The sequence below is a fragment of the Montipora foliosa genome, chromosome 11 (genome assembly GCF_036669935.1).
Source record: "Montipora foliosa isolate CH-2021 chromosome 11, ASM3666993v2, whole genome shotgun sequence".
In the NCBI taxonomy this organism is placed as follows: domain Eukaryota; kingdom Metazoa; phylum Cnidaria; class Anthozoa; order Scleractinia; family Acroporidae; genus Montipora; species Montipora foliosa.
Window position 1 is genome coordinate 44,086,353 of NC_090879.1, and position 9,465 is coordinate 44,095,817.

At 41.1% G+C, this 9,465-nt stretch overlaps 1 pseudogene; it reads left to right on the top strand.

Moving 5' to 3' along the window:
* LOC137975129 (nuclear transcription factor Y subunit beta-like) overlaps positions 1 to 7,193 on the top strand; it is a 10,776-nt pseudogene extending 3,583 nt beyond the window's left edge.
* Positions 7,194 to 9,465: the final 2,272 nt, after the last annotated feature.

The window sequence follows — 9,465 nt, forward strand, 5'->3', positions numbered from 1 at the left end:
ACGTGGTCACTGGTGTCGTCAACATTTCCAAGTGAGAACATCAGGTATGTTGAGGTCGTTAATCATGAGCAAGAAGAGCCATGGCCCAGCTTAGTCCCCTGAGGTACGCCTGCAGGAACTTGACCCCATTCTGAGAAACGTTGTTCAGACAGTTTAACGCGCTGCTGTCTGTTGGTCAAAAAGTCAGCTACCCAATTCACAATACAGTGGGGGATATCTAGTCGGTGGACTTTCTGTATCAAAACGTTGTGATCAATCTTGTCGAAAGCCTTTCTATAGTCAACCAAGATGATTCTAACTGCAGCTCCAGACCCATCTGTGGCTTGTGACCAATGATGTACATGTATCATCAATATTAGAGTGTTAAGTGTGGAAGACTTTGGAATGGCACCATATTGATCACGGTCAATCTCTTTAAGAACTGCAGGGCTGATGTAGTTTGCGACTATAAATTCCTCAGCGATCCTGGACAAAGCAGGTGTAAGAGACACTGGCCACAAATGCTTGTTAATGTCTTTTACTGGCTTTTCTTTGGGTATAGGCACGATATTGGCCACTGAGCACGATATTGGCCACTGAGCTGGGCATTTCTGCTTGGCGAAACTACTATTCGATATAGCAGTTATAGGGTGAGCTAGTACCTCAGCATACTCTTTTAGCACCCAGCATGGAATTCTATTGGGGCCACCTGCCTTCCTGGAGTTCAGTTCAGTTAGAGCTGACAAAACATCGACTTCTGAAAGCTTTAAAGGAGGTGTTAAGTCATCGTTCGACGATGGGAGAGTATTGATCTTCTGATAGGCTTTCATAGGGTCACAAAACGCTGTGTCAGTTTGGAGAAAGGAAAGCACAGAATCTCTACAAGAGAATGGTTTCAAACCTGAGAACAGATTGACAGATTGCCACCACCGACTTGAATTGGATTGCTCCAGGTCTTTCACTCTGGTGGAGTAGAATTGTTTTGGGAGACACTTCCGTTGGTGGTTGACCTCATTTTGATAGAATTGGAATCGTTGCAGGTCTCCTTTAGTAAAAGCAAGTTGACCCTGCTTGATCAAGTGTTTAAACTCGGGTGTAACCCATGGTGGATCATTAACGTGGATGTGTGAGTGGCGAACAGGCATAATATTATGGTGTCAAGGCCGTTCATGATGACATTTATTAGAAATTCTTATTTAGACTCACAATCAGGAGCTTGTCGAGAAATCCATTCTTCCACGATATGGGGAACACTTCCTGCAAGAATGAATGTTGACTATCTTTCTGTGAGAGGCCGCATTTAGCTTAAATTCCACTTACCTTTTGTGCAAAATATGATGCATTGCTACACATGTACAGTGTAGCTTAACTTAGAGCACTTTCCATTTAATAGAAGTGACTGGCCAGACCGGTAAATTGGAGGGACTAACTCTACAATGCCTTCAAATCTTGACACTTTGTGAATGATACTGTATATATGTTGCAGGCCATTTTAGGTTAATTTGGAACCAAACTAGGTTATTTAATGTTTCAACATATAGATCAAGTTGTTTCAACCTAGATCATTTTGGGGCAGGTGTACAATGTACAAAACACAGGTCACAGGTTGTTATGTTCGAACTGCAAATGACTTCACTAGATGGTAACAGAAACAATAACTTGATATACATACATGTACATCGCGAGAACTCCAGACTACATAATTATACGAATGTTTTATTTGGAGCGCGAAGCACATGTTCAGACATCGCATAATAACGCAACAAAATGAGCAGGTAGGGTCTGTGCACTAGAAGTCCAGTCTCACAGGGGGTCCTGAAGATCTCCCGCATCGGGTATGGGCGCCAACACAGGTCATTGGTTTACCAATACAGATACTGATACTATTCTAAACATTGATTAAAGCTAACCTTAAGGAACAAAATGACCTTCAACATATACATGTACTCCTCCAGAAAAATGGGGGGGGGGGGGGGGGGGTGGGGGTATTATCCTGCAAAAGTTCCAGGCCTTCAAATTGTTGCATTTTCTTTGCAAACTGATAGGTCTGGCCAGCCAGTTCTGACAAAGGGAAAGCAACCTAAGACAAGTTTTATCACATTCCTTTGCAGGAAAGTCAGCAGATTTTTTCAGCCCATCAGTTGCAGCAACAGCCACATCAGCAACAGTTTACTTACCACATGCAACAGCAGCAACCAAGTTATCACTATGTACAGCATGGTAATCAGAAACAGTCTTTATTGCCACGCCCTCAAGTGCTGCAACAGTCAAACTCTGCACAGCACAGCCAAGGCAGTCAGCATGGGTATCCTGTGACACTTTCACGAGACGCAACTCATCATCAGTCTTATCATGGCTCCAATATGCACCCAGTGCATTCACAACAGGCCTACCAGGTGCATTCACATCCCCAGGGTTACCAGGAAAAACAGCCTGTTGGTTACCAGTCACACCAAATACCTCCCAGCAGCCAGCATCCCTACCATCCTCAGACACAACAGCAACCACCAATGCCATCACAGTATCCTGTCACACAGGGACATCAAGGCCCTCAGGAACAGGTACCAAGGCAGCAGGCTGTAACACCACAGCAGTACCACCAACAGCAAGGGGCTAGCCAGAGTGAAGGTCATCAATCACAATATGAAGGTACCCATCAAAGCCAACTGGTGCGAACTGCACACCAACAACAGTTGCAACATCAGAAGCAGGATCAGAGACCAAGTTCAAGTCTTGGATATTCACAAAACCAGGTGGTGAGTACTTTAGCCCATTGACGTCCCTGAAGCTACCCCCATTGATGAGATTGAAAGGGTTAATACCTTGAGGTAGAGCATTAATAAACTTACGGTGTTGGAAGTTTAACAAATCGAAAGTGGTTCAGCGTTGTCTGTACTCTTATCAATAACGATATTTGTCCTCACAGTAATCAAACTGTTGCACCTCGTGAGTCCACAACAAATTTTGACTACTGTGATGACTAATATCGTTGTCGATAAGACTACAGACAATGCTGAACCACTTTCGATTTGGTTGTTACTACAATATTCAACGCTAAAGAAAGTGCTTATTTCAAAGAGTGACCAAAATCATGACACAAAGAAAGAGCAAGCGTTGTCTATAACTTTCTAACAATATGATTGGTTTATTTCCCAAAATGAGTGTTCCTGATTGGCTATTACATTGTGTGACAAATTGTCACAGTGTTATCTAGACTCTCATTGACAATGGCAAATTAGCCAATCAGATTGTGAGATTACAAGCAATCCACTATTGCTAGAGGAAGTGCTGCCCACGAACCAGATAACACCATCTGCCAACAGATAGGCTCTCTCAGGTTTTGCAGATACTTTTTAGTGGATGGGCACATTTGAAATTAGAATTAGAAAAGACATCATGCTCTGGGGAATAAATTTAATGATTTGTATGAGTTTATTCCCCAGGGCCTCGAGATGATGCCTTTTGTTTTGGACTGAATTTTAATACTTGGAAAATGGTCTATTGTTGAAGGAGAAAAATAAAGAAATTGAAATAATTATCTGCAACCGGATGCACTGTAAAGCGGACATCCAAGACGACAAACTTGGCTGAAAGTATTGCTGGCTGCCAGCTACCTGTACCTTTGACACCATGCTTTGTAGTTTTTGAGGATAAGGAGGGCTATAATCATAAACCTCATCTCTGTGGGATCACCATGTTTAAAAACCCACACAATGATCTGGAGTTTCTAGTGTCCTGGCGGCCTCTTGACATGATCCCGGTTGACCATCTATTGACCATCTATTGACCAGGCTGGCTCGGTTTCCGAGATAAAAATTACCGTAAAAACCCGTAGATAGGCTGCACAATGAATTTAACAGCTCAAATTTTGGAACAAAAGTTTTTTTGAAAGAAATCAAAAGAAATCCGAAATCGAGTCTTGAGAAGTCTTCTTTATCATCCACTGTTCATCGAACGTAAACTCGCTATTAACATTGAAACGTCTTACTCACAAACCACATCCCACTTGAAAACAATTACTTATGGGAGCTTGTGGTCTGGCAACAAATTAAGAACATTTCATTTTTTTTGTGAGACACTGAGAAAATAATTAATACAAATTTCTGCTTAGAACTTGAACCTGAGACCAAAGAAACCTCGAACAGTTTTTTGCACATGAAAATATTTATATTTTTTGTACTAAAAACCTCCGATGGTGTAGTCTTCTGAGTTGTGGATTTTATTTTTAAGTTCTGTCATTTCATCTATGAATGGAGCTCAATTAGGAAAAAGTAACGCTACTGTTGCAACCCCTATTGCCAGCAATTTAAATTGCATGCAATTTTGTTCTTTGTGTTAAGCCACATCATCCACCTGGAGTCCAGTCTGCAAAGAGAAGCAGTCACAAATATGCGCCTTATCCAATCTCGGGATCAAAGGGCCATCATCAGGGAAGTGCAGGGAAGAAGTATTTAGCAAAGTACCAGAGCTCTTCGGAAGGGGTGCCCTCCGCTGGATCCTACTCAGGTGAGCATTTGCAAAGTATCACTTAAAATGATGCTTTCTTTTCTTATGACATGCTGGGTGTTGTCCCACTTGTTGATATTGATCAGTTACAGTTCTGGTAACGTTTACTGTTTTCTTGTGGTCGCCATTGAAATTATTCCAGACTTTTATGTTATTGTTTCAAGTTTCGTCTGCACTTTATCTTGGCTAATATATAGAGATTACTTCATGGAAAATGCGTGCGTACGATTTTTATTCACGAGTTGAGCAGTATCAGAAAACGAACGAGTGAGCGCAGCGAACGAGTGAATTTTCTAATACGAAACAACGAGTGAATAAAAATCGTGCAAAGCATTTTCCAGGCTGTAATGTGTTTATTTCGTAGGTACTGAGGTTTTTTTCGTGGTGGTGTTTGATAGACAAATTTATTTCGCGCAAATGGAGTGAGGCGATGAAAGCAATAAACATTGGTTTAAAATTGCCCAACCGAAAATTTATTTAATAAAATTTACAACACCTACTGTGTTTCAGATATTCCGAAGTGAAGAGTGTTTTTAGTTCGTCGCTTGTCAAAGCTACCTTTTCCTTGCTTCTTTAATTAGTTGTTTTAGTTTGGACTAAAGAACCTCTCTGGTTTTCTCAAATACCAGGTCGTTTGTTATGCTTGCGGAATAGCCCTTTTTCTTCAGTTGTCGTTTCAAGCTAGCCACTAAACTTCGAAGGAAAGTCGGCCCATATTCACTGCCGTCTTTAGTGCGGACGGAGATGATAAACTGGTTTATGAATTCCCCGGGATGAATTCAGTATTCATTCAGATGAACTGCTGCAATAACTTCCATTTTCCTGTCTTTGACCTTCGCTTTCAAAAGTCGTTCAAGCAATCGTACATTTCGTTCAGTTTTTTGAGCGGCATTTCTGTTTTCTTGTTCTAAAATAAATTCCTCGACTGAGCAAACAGAAGCAAACCTTCCCTCGGCCATTATTCGATACGTTCATTCATCACTAGTGAAATTTTGTCGTTCGTGTTCCTGATTGGCTACATTTAGAATCAGTACGAATTTTATTCACTATGATTTTTGTGGATAAATCTCAGTACCTATGAAATAAATAGATTTAGCCAAGCCTAAAAGCGGAGCTCCCGGGTTATTTTCTCTTACAATAAGTTAACCTGGCTTGAGCCTGTTTTCCAATCGATACCTAGCATCTGGTCAGTGGTCAACTTAAAATAGCTGACCCCAGCTCTAAACCTGAGCCCACGATATGGTCACGCGATACTGGTCAGCGGATGCCTTGTTTTGACACGTGTCTCTTGACCATAACATGGATGTCCAATATCAAAGATTTACGCTGTAAACTAGCTGGTGTATGGCCACCTGGATGAGTTCTAAACGTAAAGTGCCCCTAACCTCAAAATATTTGTTTTCGCTAAAATGAATCTTTACACCTGTTCAAAACGCATTGCGGCCGTTTTTTTTTTTTTCTTCTAACAAATCCTGCCATTTTATAGGCTTCAAAAGTTGGGAAAATCCAAGCATCGTTTGTTCACGACCGAGTCAGAAAGGGAGTGGGTCTACATGTACGTGTACATGTACTTTGCATGCATTTTTACAAAGAGTTAATGCAATGTAAATAAGTTTGTGACGTCAAATGCAAAGATTCATTTTAGCGAAAAAATTTTTTTGGCGTTAGGGGTACTTAAACCCTGTGATATGGTCACGTGCTACTGCTCACATGGGTGGACGTACGTACGGTCGTACGGTGACCAAAGCCAAATTTTCTCGCACAGATGGATTACCATATTTTCTTACCCATGGTCCTTCGCGCCCGCGCTCTGCTAAAAATTTGGGGGATAACTACCTTGTCTGTTAATGCCGTGCTTCTTCATTCATTCCAGACTTCACACTTGTCACGATACGTATACAGATTTTTTGTCATCCAATTTTGTCGTAGTTGGTTTGAATATCCATTTCATTGGTATACTTTAACCATTAGATTGTCTTGACGTGCCTGTCAAAATATGTTAGTTTCCATAAATGTGAAACTTATTCAACATTTATGGTCATATTTGGTGCCTCATAAGTACGAGGGAAGTACCAACTTACTTGCCACTTGTGGTTTGTGGCCAAAAAATTGTGGTAATGGACTCCACATCAAAAGCAATGGTACTAGGCCTCCGGGAAGAGGCGCTCACTGACCGCCTTGATAATTAAAACAAAGTGAAAACGGGAAAGATTTCTTTAAAAATCAATCGTAATCTTGACTGATTTAGAATGGCAATACATGCACTGTATCCCCCAGTAGAATCTTTCAGCAACATTGCTTGACAACATCGCAAGCCTCACTTTTGGGCCATCAGAATTTTGCTTTCTGACTAACCGCTGAAGTTTCTCTGCATTTCAATTGTTTTTGATATTTTCAGAAATAAACATATTTGTTTTGTGTGACTATTAGGACCTTCAGGGAGTTCAAGCTCGTCCCACTCAAGACATCACCATCATCACCAGAGCAGAAGTAGCCATAAGGGACCAGGAACTGGCCACAGTTCATCATCTCAACAAAAGTCATCTCGATATCACCCGTAGTAAACATTGTGGCATTTATGCCTTTCTCACATTACTGTATTCGTCCATTCTGCTGTTACAGCTGTAGTGAAAAAAGTGCCACTTCAATTGTCCCTTTGGCTGTGGCTTAATGCTGGTCAGGGACACGATGGCGCATGCCATATTTCACCAAACTAACATAATACTAGGACCTCCTTGTCAAATAGTATTAATTCTCGCATAGCAATTCGGAGGCGTAAAATAAAGGAATTAATTTCTTCGTGAAAGAAGTCAGTCTCCCCTTGATGAGAAGAACATTATGATTTTGTGTCCGTGTCGTTCACATTCTCGCTGTCCGGATTTCATATTTTGGGGGCTTTCAGTCGAGGACGTGACCGAGCGAAAGCTTGTTGTCAAGAATTCCCACCTGGTCGCAAATCCACATTTATCGCCTAAGAATTTATAAACTAAACATTTATTGAAAGTGTGGCCAACTTTTTTTTTTTAGCATATACTTCTCTGTGTTGACTTCTTTGTCGTGTAGAGGTTTATGGTGGTAACTTCTCAATCTTGTGATCAGGGTCCTCAGGCTCTTTTCTTTGCGAGCGGTTGCCTGGAAAGACCACCCGCTGACCAAAGAGCTCAAGGACTCTGGGTACGAGATTGGTAAATTCTGTCGTCATCGTCAGTTGTCCAGGACGTAACCCAAAGTGCTTAAACTCCTCCACCTTCTTTAGCTCTGATCCCTGTAACCTTACCGTTCCACTTGGGTCCCTCTCACATGCATCTCCTTCTCCCTCTCACATGTGTTCTGTCTTGCTGCAGATGACCTTCATTCCTCTCCTTTCCAGAGCATACCTCCATTTCTCTAGTTTTTCTTCCTGCTCGCTACTCTCACTACAGATCACAATGTCGTCTGCAAACATCATAGTCCATGAAGATTCCTGTCTAAAACCTCATTTGTCAGTCTGTCCATCACCATAGCGAACAAGAAGGGGCTCAAAGCTGATCCTTGATGCGGTCCACCTCCACCTTGAACCCCTCTTGTCACACTGAGAACACATCTAACCACTGTCTCTAAGCTCTCGTACATATTCTGAACCACTATAACATACGTCTCTGCCACTCCAGACTTCCTTATACAATACCACAATTCCGCTCTCTGAACCCTGACAAATGCTTTCTCTAGGTCTACAAAGACACAATGCAGCACCTTCTGACCTTCTCTGTACTTTTCTATCGACAACCTTAAAGCAAATAATTCATATGTAGTACTCTTTCGTTTCATGAAACGATAAAACCATACTGCTACTCACAAATGCTCACTTCTGCCCTTAATCTAGCCTCCACTAGCTACGCTTTCCCATGCCTTCATTTCATGGCTCATTGTATGATGATATACCTGATATGATCATCGTCGAATGCAATTAAATAGGCCATTTCCGAGTTCATGTCTGCCTCTTCTTCAAAGCGAGTCTAAGTGCGAAGTTTTTGTGATGTTAATTAGTACTACTTTACATAAGAATGAAAACTAAATTTCGTAACAAAAACTTCGCACTTAGACTCGCTTTGAAGAGGAGGCAGACATGAACTCGGAAATGGCCTATTCACAAAATATGCACATTTCTACCCGCGAATAGCTATAACTAATGAAAGCATGTAGGTAAGACACGAAGTCTATTTACCAAAGAAAATCCCGATAACATTCCATCTGTTGGCCCTAGACGTTATCCTGACGTACCATCTACTGTGTTCACCACAAGTGGAATATTTAAGTTGTTGAAAAATTCATGCCAATCCCAAAAAACCAAATGGCCCTGATCGGATACTTTCAGGGGCACCCAACGTCAATTTTCGGAAAATATCTGTTCGGAAGACGATTTGAGATCTAGAATTTTCAGAACATTTGTTGTAAAATTTATTGCTTGCCTGCCTCTCCTAGGATTTTCGAACATCTGAATAATTGTATAATTGCCCATTTTTAACGGATTTTTTACCCTAAAAAGGTCACCTAGAATTTTCGGGGGCCTTTTTTCTGGCTGAAATTTTCGACTGAAAAGGTAAGTTTTGATCCCTCTCATTTTCGGATCACTAGACTTTCAGCTAGGAAATCCGAACACATGAAAAATTTTTAGGGGATAAAAATATGCCTATATCTACCGTTTAAATACTAAAATACGTTTAACGATGCTATGTCTAAGTGGTTTTGAACTCTATTTTCGTTGGGTGCCCCTGATACCTTGTCGCGCTCTTAAAGCCGGAAGCAGCTATGGAGATTGCTCCATTTCTACACGAAGTCCCTGTTTATTCAATCTGTAGAATCATGACAAGTGACTGGTTTAAGGTTAATGATTACACCTGTCTTCAAAAAAAGGTAGTAAACATCTCAACATCGAATTATAAACTATGTCTAGGACTGAGCACTAATTGAATAACTCGTGCCAAAATACCAAAACTGAAT